This window comes from Chlorocebus sabaeus, chromosome 21 (assembly GCF_047675955.1).
Source record: "Chlorocebus sabaeus isolate Y175 chromosome 21, mChlSab1.0.hap1, whole genome shotgun sequence".
In the NCBI taxonomy this organism is placed as follows: Eukaryota; Metazoa; Chordata; class Mammalia; order Primates; family Cercopithecidae; genus Chlorocebus; species Chlorocebus sabaeus.
Window position 1 is genome coordinate 78,062,237 of NC_132924.1, and position 13,075 is coordinate 78,075,311.

At 38.9% G+C, this 13,075-nt stretch overlaps 1 protein-coding gene across 2 annotated transcripts in view; it reads left to right on the forward strand.

The window, feature by feature from the left end:
• The first annotated feature begins 1,139 nt into the window (after positions 1-1,139).
• KMT2E (lysine methyltransferase 2E (inactive)) overlaps positions 1,140-13,075 on the forward strand; it is a 99,431-nt gene continuing 87,495 nt past the window's right edge. Inside the window, exon 1 of one of the 2 annotated variants that reach the window (XM_007982484.3) lies at positions 1,140-1,474. The gene's annotated coding sequence lies outside the window, so the exon portion shown is untranslated. The remainder of the gene's footprint in view (positions 1,475-13,075) is intronic. The other variant, XM_007982486.3, reaches the window with a different exon arrangement.

Sequence of the window (13,075 nt, forward strand, 5' to 3'; positions counted from 1 at the left end):
TACAGCCTTGGCCCCACCCGCTGCTGCAGGATGAGGTCATCGCCAGCCAACCACGACGCGCCCGACAGGACACATCAGGCGCCGATTGGCTGCCGAGACCACCTCTGCCTCTCCCCACTCCGCTCCCCCCTGCGCTCCGGGTCGCTGCGGGGCAAGGAAAAGACGCAAACCATTTCGGGGAAAGACCCCGAAAACAAGAGCCGGAATCGCCGTGTCATTTTAGTGGGGAAACCCTTTTATTCTTTGGTCTCCCCCTTTTTTCTTCGAGATCACTGTCTCTCTGTCCCTCCCTCGTTTAATCACCGCCACATAAAGGAATTCCCACTCCCCTCCCCGCACATTGTCCCACCGGTGGGCAAATCCTTCCCCGAGGCCAAGAGAAGTATAGGAGGCAGCGACGGCAACTGCACCGACGGCAACGGCAGCTTTTTACCCCGAAACACGGTGGCAGGGAGGCGGCGTTGACGGTGGCTGCATTTTTCCTGCTGCTTCTCCCCCCGACCTCTTCCGTTTCTTGCTCCTCCATCGAGACAGCGCGGGACTCGCCAGCTCCACTTTTATCCGGTGCCCGGAGCCTGCGCACTGGAGCCTCCTCAGCCCCTAGTGGGCGTCGAGTGACACCCCAACCGGGTTCACCCAGCGCCGGAGGCCAGACTGGGCTGGGGAAGGAGGGGGAGAGGGACGGGGAGACGGGACTGGGGTTGTTGGGGAGGAGGGGAAAGTGTATCGCTTTCGAAGGGTGACGGGAGGGAGTTCGTTCCCAGGCCCTGCTGTCCTTGTCCGTGCACCCAATATTGGCATGCCCAAGCTCACCTATATCCAGATTTGAGGGCCACTGGGGGAAAGGGGGAAAGAACCAGTCCCACCGAACACCGACACTTCCTCAAACCTTCGGAGGATTGTTGAATGCATCTGTTGTCAGAAATACAGAGATTCCGTCCCCCTCACCGCCTCCAGTTTGCTATCTTCGAGCCTCCGCTGAGAGGCAACGGCGGGCGGCAGCCCACAAGCAAAATGGCGCCGGGCAGCTTCATCCCCTCCCCCTCTGCCCCTGCGGAGCGGGACGGGCGGGCCCCGTGCACTTGCCGCCGCCGCCGCCGCCGCCGCCGCCGCCGCGGCCGCCGCCGCCGTCGCCGCCATTTTCCCAGAGCGAGAGGCAGTGACACTGAGCGGGCGCAGGGGGCCGAGTCGGAGACCGTGCCGGAGTTCGGGAGCGGCAACAGAGTGGGCATAGACACTCCGAGCAGCCTCGCCGTCGCCTCTGCGTTCCTGTTGACTGCCTGGGTGCCCCCTCCCCTACTCGGTTCCTGGTGAAGAGGCTGCGCGCTGCTGTTTGGGGAGGGGGTGTGTGGAGCCGGGTCCTGTGTCCGCAGTGGCTGCTGTCGGGGGGTCGCCTGTTTGCGGAGGTGCGGAGAGACTCCTTGGGGGTCGAGCACATAACGGAGTTCGGGTGTCTCGTGTGTGAACATCACAGGTCAGTGCCTGTCGTCTCCGTGGGAGTTCCTGGGGCTTGCAGGGTTGGGGGACTTGTGTTTGAAGGGGGAGGGAGGTCTCTCATCTATCCTTAAGCTGGGGGAGTAGACGTTGACTCTCAGGTGTCTTTGCCGGCGCAAGACGTTTTTGCTTAAATCCAATTTATCCTTTCTTTTCCCTGACCCTAGAAATGGAGCATTATGGCGGGTTTTAGGGTTGGGGAAGGGGAAACTGGCAGTTAAACCCCCTTGAGAGTGGGAGTTAGGGAGGGGGCGCACTCCTCATTGGCAGCAGGTTAAGGCCGCTTGAGTGAAGAGGGAGGCTTGTGACTGTTAGTAGGGTTTGTGTCGAAGTGGTCCCAGGAGCTGCCAGCGCTCCCTTTTCTCAACCGTGTCTTGTTCAGGTGCTGAAAAGCCATATAGGCCCCATTTTCTTCTTCCGTTTCTTGATGGGCAGTCTCTGGTATAATGTGCACATGAATACGAAGGGGGTAAGAAGAACGCCCTGGGCATCTCTCTTTGTGGGAAAGCGAGACAGCTAGCTCCTCATCCTCTACTGGAGAGGGTAAACCCGCCCCTGAGGTGGTCACCCCAGTACCCAGCCTTCTGAGTCTCCTCCCCCACTCGTTTTGCATTACCGCCGTGCTTTACTGTGCCGGAGCCTTAGGATCTACAATATGGCTCATTTCAGAAAAGCTTATTTTGACCAAGGGATTGGCACAGACCCTGTGGCAGCAGACACAGATGAGAAACAAACGGTTCACTGTGCTAAACGAGGTGGGGGTGAGAAAAAACAATCCAGAGTGCTCTCTTCTACTGGCCTTAGTTCCGTATAGATCCGTCCTTGCTGGGCTCTGTCTTAAGAATGATACAATTTAAAGTCAAAGAGAAATCGCTTGAGTTAGTTCTAGAGTAAACCTCGTTTTGCCTATTTTCCCTTTTTAGAGATGTGAATAAGGTAGGGTGTTTGGAGTTCTGGAGACCTTGGAGAGAATTAAGTGAGGTGCATTCAACTCTAGGCTGGAGACGTGAATACCTGTTTGGAAAATAGTCTGTTTTTTCCTTCAATTTCTGAGATGGGGAGTAAAAACTGAAATTTCCCTCTTTTGTCCTTTACAGATTCTAAAAATGGCGGCCCCAGGCTGATGTTGTGGTAATCTAATCAGCTCGGGTCCTCCACACCCCATGCAGTGCGTTTGTCTGCAGCATATTACAGGCTTATTATGTTTACATGAAAAGACAGAGCTTTTTTTTCCTTCCCCAAGCCAGTTACAAAAATGTGTTGATTTTTTACTGCAAATTACAATGCTGTGTTTTAGTTGATTAATTTGATTCGTTTTTCCTGAAAGGCAAATAAAATGTCTCCACTTTTGGGAAAAAAAAAAAAAAAACAGCCTTGCAAATTTCAGTGGTGATGATAGGTGCGCTTCAATATTAAAAAAAAATTATTTTGGTACCAATAATAGTTTTTGTTTGGTTTAATCCAGCTATGTTTTATTCAGTATGCCAAAGTAGATTAAAATGTTTAATAAGTGTGTAAGTACAATCTATTTTGTATGATTAAATGTTTCAATCTAGAGTAAGACATTTCCCAACCACTTCTTGACCCATTTTGTGGATTTTGGTTTTTGTATGCTGTTTCAGCTTAAATTTTAGGGAGCTGTACAAACAAGCCTAAACCTGTTACTTCATTGGGTGTAGAGATGCCATTATATTTTGCCATCCATTTTTCCCATGTATTTAAGCTTTCCTTAAGAATTTTCAAAGTTGATTGTGTATTTGGTAAAGTGAAGCTTCGTGCTGCCTTTTAACAATCGTCTTACAGCATACTATCATCATTATGTAAGTTTAAGGCTCCGATTCTTGATATTTTTTCCTCTTCAAATATGCCCATTTACCTATTATAGGATTGTGGAATTTAGTCTGTTTTAATAGACCATAAATAAAAACATTACCATAATAGGGTCTTGAATCCATTTTATGCTGAATCTTACAGACTGAGACTGAAAATTAAATGGTGTCAAGTGTTATTTAACTGTATTTTTTAAAGTGTGAAAGATTAGGATTCACTTTCATAGTGGGAGTTCTATCTTTTTGGGTTGAACTAAGCAGTGAGATATGAGTGGGCCATTAATGACATTTAATGACCATTCTGATTGTGAAGCAACGGAAAGATGAGTGCCTTTCAATCTAGTAGTACTTAAAAAGGTTGGAGAGTATACACTGTTTCATGATTCTTTTATTCCATTGTAAATATTTTAGAGCAGCATTTACTTCATATGGTGACTGTATCAACTAGGTTGATGATAAGGTTCTAGCCTATGAAATAATTAGAGAAGTAACTGGCTTAGGGATTTTCTACATACCAGTGAGCTTCATCATGGAAGACTGAGCACACAACCTTACTTAGAATATTTGAAATATTTTATTATAAAGTGAAATGTTGGTGGGTAGTGGGCGAGTTTGTATAGGAATTTGAGGTCAGTACTCATTTGTATTTTGATATGAGCAAGTATATCAGTCCAGATTCTTCACTGCTGTGTGAAGATTGTGCATTTATTTTAAAGGCTAGGTGATTAAGTTCTGTGGTTCAAAAGCTTGGTACTTTAAACTTACTATTCAGTATACAAAGTCAGTGTATTTTTATAAATTTGATTTGTGTGGCCATAGGAGGGAACAGTGTGCCCAATGTTTTTCTTCGTAGAGACCTTGGTCAGGTCTAGACAGACAAAGCAGTTGAACTTATTTGGCTTCAAATGAAAAATACCAAGTTAGAAATTATAGGAAAAGCTGTCTTCAGTTTACTAGCTTTCATCGTATTGGCTTGCTTTATTGCTTTAGCTTTTGTTTGTTTCTTTTTGGTGGTGGTGGTGGGTGTTTTTATTTTTATTTTTGATGTTTTAGTTCCTGTAAAATGAGACTGGCTTTTTTTTTTTTTTTTAAAGTATTGTACCTTATTTTGAATGGTTACTTTATAAATAACAACACTATAATTGTTTGTTTTTTGTTAATTTACTATGTATGTTTTAAGTTAGGATTGTCTAGGCAAATTTATTAAAAGGTTAGGCATAATTTTTGTTCCCAGAGAGTTTTGAAAGAATTTGGTCCCTTGGGGGAAGCTAGTCAAATAGTCTTTGTTCTAGGATAGCTGAGTTTGAAGGATTAGTTTATCTGTTTCAGTGGATTTGTAGAAAACTATAATGTAATTGGAGAGTAAATTTTATTTTTAGAGCCTACATTTTGATCATATATCCTTTCATTGTCAGTGTAAATAAAAGGATCTCTGTGATCCCAGTTTAAGTGTAGAGCCTTGACAGGTCTCCATTTCCTATCAACTCTGTAGGACTAATAACTGCCCTACAATTTTGGCTTGTCTGACTTCCTGACAGCTTCCAGCGAGAAATCTTTGCCATATATGCCCCCAGTAAGCTCTAGGACTTCTTGAATCTATTGAGGAAGTAGAGAGAAAAGCTAATTAATAGGAGAAAAATTTCCCCTTAGTATATACCTTAGTGGTCTCAGGGTAATAATAATTTCTTAAATTGGCTTCTTAATTTCCAAGAATAATGTACTCATTTTCACTCATCAATCTCCTAGAGAAACCTGTGGTTTAATTTTTAAAGGTGTGTTTTATGTAAACCCTAACAACTCTGCATTTCTGGAAGCTACTACTAGGACTTAAATGTGTATAACCATACTGTGCTTAAAATGTATAAAACCAACAGAACTTTGAAGAGCTATCAAAACTGGTTGGGAAATACTAGTATGCAGTTTTCTCAACAGATGCTATTTTATGTTTACTATTTAAAAAATATTTTAATAATGTATAAAAACTTTTATCTCCAAAGGATTTATTTTTAGCAGATGGTAGGTGCTTAATTATTTCTTGGATGTGAATCTTTTGTTGAAGCAAACACATTTACATCTCAAATACGTAGGGTGATCAGGGACTGTTGCCAGTTATGTGTTAGAATAAATGTTAAATAGTTGTATTCTGTGAGACTTTTTTCCCCCAATTTCATGATAGATTATTTATGATACTTTTTAATATTGAAAATATAATTATTTTTACTTTATGGTAAAATTGCTTTTTGTGTTGACTGGCAAATTAACAGGAATACTATTTGAAATATTACTCTATGAATGTTACTGGCTTTTAGGCTGGGTTTAAAATTGAAGTGGCTCGTATTTGCTACCTGTTTTGTAATGTGCAAAAGTTGAGGGGAGCCTTATTTTTTTCTTGACATTGACAGGATAATTTTTTGTATTACCTACAAATTTACTTAATATGGAGGAATAATATTTGTTGTTGTTTTCTACACTAAATTAGGAGTGGATGGTATTTAACTAAAAATCTTGCAATTGCTATTAAACATTTTACTTTATATAAAAAAGGTGTATTTTACTTTATATAAAATAAATGAGTATTTTACTTTGTATAATATAAAATGAGTATTTTACTTTATATAAAATACTCATTGTTTAATAGCAATTGCAAGATTTTTAATAGCAGTTGCAAGAGATAGGAATTAACCATATTATGATGCAAATTGCTTTTTGTTTTTGTGAACTTCCATGCTAAGTGCTACATTAAAAATCAAATGAAGGTGACCCAGACTAAGTTAATTAGATCTTAATTCAAATCTTTAAGGATAAAAGAAGTTTTTATTAACCATTGGTAACTAGGATGCCTTTTACTTAAATCAGAGTCAGGAAAAGCAGTTGGTCTTATATATCACTAGATAACATGTTTTCACTTGATATGAAATCAATTCTTTTTTTCCCTCATGAACAGCTCATAATTGGATTTTATTTTTGGACAGAAAAACTTTTTTTATTGTTAGGTGAATTTTACAGTTTTATTGAAAATCTTATTTGGTTATTTACCAAAACTATTTAAGCTTTTTGGGATGTTGGACATTTTCAATGCAACAGGTCAACAAGGAATTCTTTTTTGATGTGTTGCATTAAGATGCCATTAAAACAGACATTATAGCTTTTAATGAGTAAATAATTAACCTGTAATGTAAATTAATGTGTAAACTACTTGTTCATTTTTAATTAAAATATTTTGTATTTCAAAACTTTGAAACATGAAATCTGGGTTTAGAAAGGATCTGCATGCAGGTCAACGTGATAAGCAATGATCTATGTAGCTTTATTTTTACAACACTTGGACAGAGAGGTAATTTCTTAGCAACTCTTAGGTTGCGTAGAGTTAATCCAAAGGAAGAAACAGTCCTTCAGAAGACTAGGACGTATCAGATACTAATTATTAGAAATAGGCTGGGCACAGTGGCTCATACCTGTAATTTCACTACTTTGGGAGGCCGAGGCAGGCGGATCATTTGAGGTCAGGAGTTTGAGACCAGCCTGGCCAACATGGTGAAACCCCATCTCTACTAAAAATTACAAAAATTAGCCGGGCGTGGTGGCAGGTGCCTGTAATCTTACCTACTCAGGAGGGCATGGCAGGAGAATTGCTTGAACTCAGGAGGCAGAGGTTGCAGTGAGCCAAGATTTTGCCACTGTGCTTGTCTGGGCGATAGGGTAAGACTCTCTTTCAAAAAAAAGTAAATTAAAAACAAAAAATTCTTGGTCCTGAATTTTAGTATTGAGAAAGATGATTTTGAGTAATCACACCGGTGTAATAGCCAACTTGGTTGCAGCATTTAAGGTCATGCCTGTCTAGCATACGATAATGGATTGAGTTAGTTTTGGTTTGCGGTACTTACAACTTTAAAGTTCACCTGGCCGGGCATGGTGGCTCACGCTTGTAATCCCAGCACTTTGGGAGGCTGAGGCAGGTGGATCACCTGAGCTTAGGAGTTCAAGACCAGCCTGGCCAACATAGGGAAACCCCATCTCTGCTACAAAAATAGCTGGGCTTGGTGGCGGGTGCCTGTAATCCCAGTTACTTGGGAGGCTGAGGCAGGAGAATCGCTTGGACGTGGGAGGCGGAGGTTACAGTGAGCCGAGATTGTGCCAGTGCACAGCCTGGGCGACAAGAGCGAAACTGCATCTCTAAAAAAATAAATAGAGTTCGTGTAATTATGTTGTCTCATGTTTTATCTGAGACCAAAAATGTTTGAATTTTTTCATTTATCTTGACTTTTGTTTTCATGGGGTATTTAAAATAATTTCCATTTAAAGTCTTAAAAATTTACACTTACAAATTATTTTAAACTTATTTTAGTTGAATAAGTTTAAACTTAAAGATTAAATATGTTTTCCTGTTCTCTTTACTGTTTGGCCTAAGATGAAGCCTAGTGTCAGTGGGTTTTAGTAAAAAGTGAGGAATATGGTGAAAAGAATTAACCATTACCATTTCGGATACTGTGAGGAAAACATAATTTGGGTCTTTCAGAGGTTCCACATGTAAGGAGAATGTGTATGAGAAAGATACAGTTTTCTAATATTTTTGTTATCTTATTTCACAGACTAATATATGTAATTGTTTCTATTTTTGAGTTTACAGAGAGATAATCTTGAGTTCCTCTTACTATCTTGCTTTATATAACATTTAAAGAAAGACAGTGTTCAGGAATTTGAAAACCCCATTTCCTCTTTATTGAAGTGGCTGAGATGGGAAGATTCATGATGTGACTAATTTGAATGGTTGGGACTGTGGTCCAGTAGCCATAAATAGGGGTCTGAGGTTGGTCTGATACATAGTAACTCTTACCCAGAAAATAAGTCTCTACTTCTTCTCTTTCAATGAAGCTGCTTAATTGGTTGCCTTGACACAGTCTTATTACATCTTACATCATTAAGCCTTCACTGTAACAATATTTTTGAAGCACAGACAAAAGATGAATTTGAGTAGCTATTATTTTCCTGGCACCGCAGATACAGAAAGAGATAAGACTGTCCCCGCTTTGAGAGAACCCATAGTTTATTTCACCTTCTTAAAAGCCTGCTGTCTTAGAGTTTTTTGGATGCAAGGAACAGAAATCAGCTCTAGCTAGCTTAAATAAAGGATTTGTTATAAGGCTATAGGGAAATCTCACATAATTTATTTGAAGAAAGTACAGATGGGCCTCACAGGAATTGGCAAGGTGTCAAAGAGCCACTATTCACCGTCTTGATCCCTTCTAATTATCTGAGACTAGTTAGAGAGATGGTGGTGGGGTGGGTGTTTATGGTGTGTAGAGTGGCGTTTCTCAGATGTAAAGCAAGAGAGAGACAGCTTTAATTCTCCTGAAAACAATCACCTTTTTTCCAGGGATGTTCAAAGGTATTTGGGAGGGCTTCCAAAACTAAATAATTGATACATCAAACTGATGATTCAGTTTTTAATTAAAACATTGCCACACACATATGATGAGGAATGCTTTAAAAACCAAGGTATTTTTGGTTTTTACTTAAAAATAATTGAAAATTTACGGAAAATTTACTTGAATAGTACAAATAACTCTCTTATACCCTGTACCAAGATCACCTGACTTGTGATATTTTGCTGTTTGCTTTATTATTCTGTTTATATATACACCTGATATTTTTCCTGAACCATTTGAGAGTGGGTTTCATTGCCAGTAGTACGGGCCCCTTTACAGCCCTTATTACTGAAGTATGCATTTCCTAAGAACGTGCATGTTTTCCTAAGTAACCAGAGTAGTTGTCAAATTCAAGAAATTTAACATTGATGTAATAGTACTAAATAGTCTATGTTCTAGTTTTATCAATTGTCCCTGTTATGTCCTTCATTAGCATTTTTTTCAGTACCATTAGCCAATCCAAGATCACAGATTGCATTTAGTTTTGTTGTCCCTTAAGTCTCTTTTGATCTGGAACAGTTTCTCCATCTTTGTCTTTTATGACATTGGAAGGCTTATTATTTATATATTGCCCCTCAGTTTGGCTTTGTCTTAAGGTTTCTTCATTCAGATTATGCATTTTTGGCTGGAACACTGGCTTAGTAATATGTGTTTTTCTATCGTCTGGAGGCATATGATGTTTGTTTGCCCTTTACTATTATGTTCATTTTGATAGCTTGGTTAAGGTGTTGAGTAGTTTCTCTATTGTATAGTTGCTGGTTTTTTTTGACATTACTAATTAATGTGTGGGGAGATACTTTGAGATTGTATAAATATCCCCTTCCTCATTAAACTTTCCTCTTCAAGATTTAGCATCTATTGATGATTCTTGCCTGAATAAAGTTTTTACTCTGTTGGTTGTAAATACACGAAAGTTTTTCTTTTCTTTTGCTTAATGAAAAAAATTTTCTTCTTTTCTTTACTTGGGTATATACATATACACCAGGGTTTTTAACTTATTTGTTTCTGGATAGTTGGGATTGTGGGAGTTTCGTTGTCTTGTTTTTTCTCTTCCAGTTTTTCTGTAGGGCATATGGGCTGCTTTTAAAATCACAAATAAAATAAATTTTAAGGAAGAAAAGTATAGATAAGTTAGACAGTATTATATGGATAATATTCCTGTACAGTTTTCCACCCAAATGGGATTTAAATAGTTTCCTGGATGCTGATCTAATTTGAAATCCAGAACACACACAAAAAAGATGTGCTTCTAGTTCCTTATTTAGTCTTTAAAACTATTGCTAAATGAGTCATGAGTTACAGTTGTATTGTTTAGGTTTATGATTGCTAATGCCAGCAGCTTAATTTCGAAGGGCCGAAAACATCTTTCAATTTTGATACTCCCTTTCTCCATTAAAAAAATGCATTTCCCCGTCTCTACTAAAAATACAAAAAATTAGCTGGGCTTGATGGCGGGCGCCTGTAATCCCAGCTACTTGGGAGGCTGGGGCAGGACAATTGCTTGAACCTGGGAGGAAGAGGTTGCAGTGAGCTGAGATTGCACCATTGCACTCCATCCTCAGTGACAAGAGTGAGACTCCATCTCAAAAAGAAAAATAAAATAAGATCGTTAAGCAATTTTTTTTTTTTTTTTGAGACGGAGTCTCACTCTGTCGCCCAGGCTGGAGTGCAGTGGTGCGATCTCCGCCCACTGCAAGCTCCGCCTCCCGGGTTCACGCCATTCTCCTGCCTCAGCCTCTCTAGTAGCTGGGACCACAGGCGCCCACCACCAGGCCTAGCTGATTTTTTTGTATTTTTAGTAGAGACTGGATTTCACTGTGTAAGCCAGGATGGTGTGGATCTCCTGACCTCGTGATCCGCCCACCTTGGCCTCCCAAAGTGCTGGAATTACAGGGTTGAGCCACCGTGCCTGGCCCCGTTAAGCAATTTTTAAAAAGTAAAATAATATTTTTTGGAAAACATTAAGATAGGTTCTTTTTCACATACATTTCACATTAATGCTTTTTAAAAGGGGATTGGTGAGATGGTATATACACAGATGGTAATACAGCAGAGCATGAAACATCTGTAACTCTAGGGCAAAGCGGTATATGGTTTCTAGAACTTTGTAATTAAAGAAATACATACAAAGGTTAAGAAGAACAAGAAAAGGGAAAGAAACAGGAAAACACTTAGTCTTTTATTACATTATAATAATACTCATCAGTTTTATGTATTTTCTTTCAGTGATAGCAAAATGTTTGTAGTGAATTTGGATGCTTTAATTTCTTTGGAAATTTTCAGACAGCAGAAGAAAATTTTGAGACTTACAGAGTGCATATTCTCTAAAACTTAAAATTTTCATATTTCACAACGGTAGAAATTAATGAAATACAGTGGATACTTACCATTTGGTAGGTGCTTTAAAAAATAATTTGAATTGACTGTGTGCAAATATGTCTTAACAGATTAATGGAAGTTCAGTTTGTGGTACTACTAAGTCTTATTTCAGTGTTTAAACAAAAGGTATGGCGAAAGGTACAAAAACAAGCCCCATGGTGAATGAAAGGATTTTCTTTCAGGCCAGAACTCCCATCCTGAACTTGTAAAGGAGCACCTTAATTGACTGAAGTTAAGAATCTACATTTGGAATTGACTTAAAAGATCGCTTTGTTATTTTTTTCTCACTGTGGCCCAAAGACCTCATGTATCAGTTATATTAAAATGAACATTCTTGGGGCCCCTTTCCAGACCAGTATAATCAAATATTTAGAGTGGGTCCTTGAATTTGGGTTTTAGTACTGGCTGCAGCTCATTTTTGTATTCCAGTTCTCCGCTTTTATTTTATAAGCAGACTGAGCTCCAGAGAGTTTAAATGATTTTCCCAAGGTCATAAAGTTAGATAGTGGTTAATCAAGGTTTAAAATTTAGGTCCTGATTCTTGGTGCTTTATACTTTTCCAAGAAATCATGCTGGACATTTCTCTTTAAAAGGCAGGCCACTATTTTCAGAGTCTCTGAAGTAAGCAAATACTGGTCTTTGTACAGTGTCATGTGACAGACTCTCTGTCTGCTGCTTTTGTGTATTCCAGCTCAAGATGATTCATTGGTTTCCAGAACCTATAGGCTATTTGGATAAGGAGCTTGAATTGAAATCGCAGCAGTACAAATTGGGATCAAGTTGTGGTTGAGCCTTGAATGCCAGAATAAAAGCATATATACTTAAGAGGAGTGCTACTGAAAAATTTGAACTGGGGAATGACATATGGAACATGGCTTATTTACCTCCAATTCTTAAGATGTAAAAGTAACATATGTTTGTTAAAAGGACTCAAAACAGTACTTCATTAGAAGCTGTATTGTATAGAGTAGAGACTCCAGAACCATACCACTTTGGTTTGATTGCTCTCAAACCAGGTTGTACTACCTTGGGCAATGTTTTTTACCTCTTTGTGCTTTTGTTTCTTGGTCTGCAAAATGGAGATAATAATAGAACCTATTTCATAGAGTGATTTTGGGAATTCAATAAGTTAATTGGGGTAAAATTCTTAGTAAGCTCTCTAGCCTTTTCTGTGATAGTTGTTTCTGGAAAAAAGTAAATCTCTGACTTCTGTGTATAAGGTCTATCATATGCTAAGGTGATCACTATTTGTAGTTTTTTTTTTTTCTAAAATGTTTTATGTAGGTACTATAGATGTTTCCCTAATCTTCATTTAACCAGTGTGCAGGATTAATAATTCTTCTTTTAAAAATACTAATGTCCATGTAAGTTGAATGAATGTAAACTGCTTTCTGCTGCTTCCACCATTTGAGTTGAATGCTCATGGAAGTCATAGGTTTGTTCCCAAATTGGCTAATTCCATTGTATTTGTAATGTGTTTGTATTATTCTATTAAATGTTACATAAACCAATGATAAATGAATGTGAAAAGAGAACTGTGTAAAAACAAACTAAGTTAAATGCTTTGGAAAACTTGATAAAGGCAAATTAATTGCTGAAGAACATTGTAGTCAGGTTAGGTGTGGGCACAATGACTAAAAGATTATAGGGAAAAAATAGAAATCTAGAAGGAAGTCTGCTTTCAGATTGCCCCAGAAAAATCTAGGTAACTTATTTTGAAATATGTTGAACAAAAAACTGTAGACAATGCATTATTGATCTGGTTTATGTAGGAACAAGAAACTAGAATTCTAGTCTGGGGAGCTATACTCAAATAATACATTTCGGCTTGAAACTAAAAAATTGATAAGGACATTTTAAATTAAAAGTACAGTATTTAAGATATATTTTTTGTAATTCTCCATATTAACCTTGATGAACTCACAAACATCTAGTCTCTTGTGTATA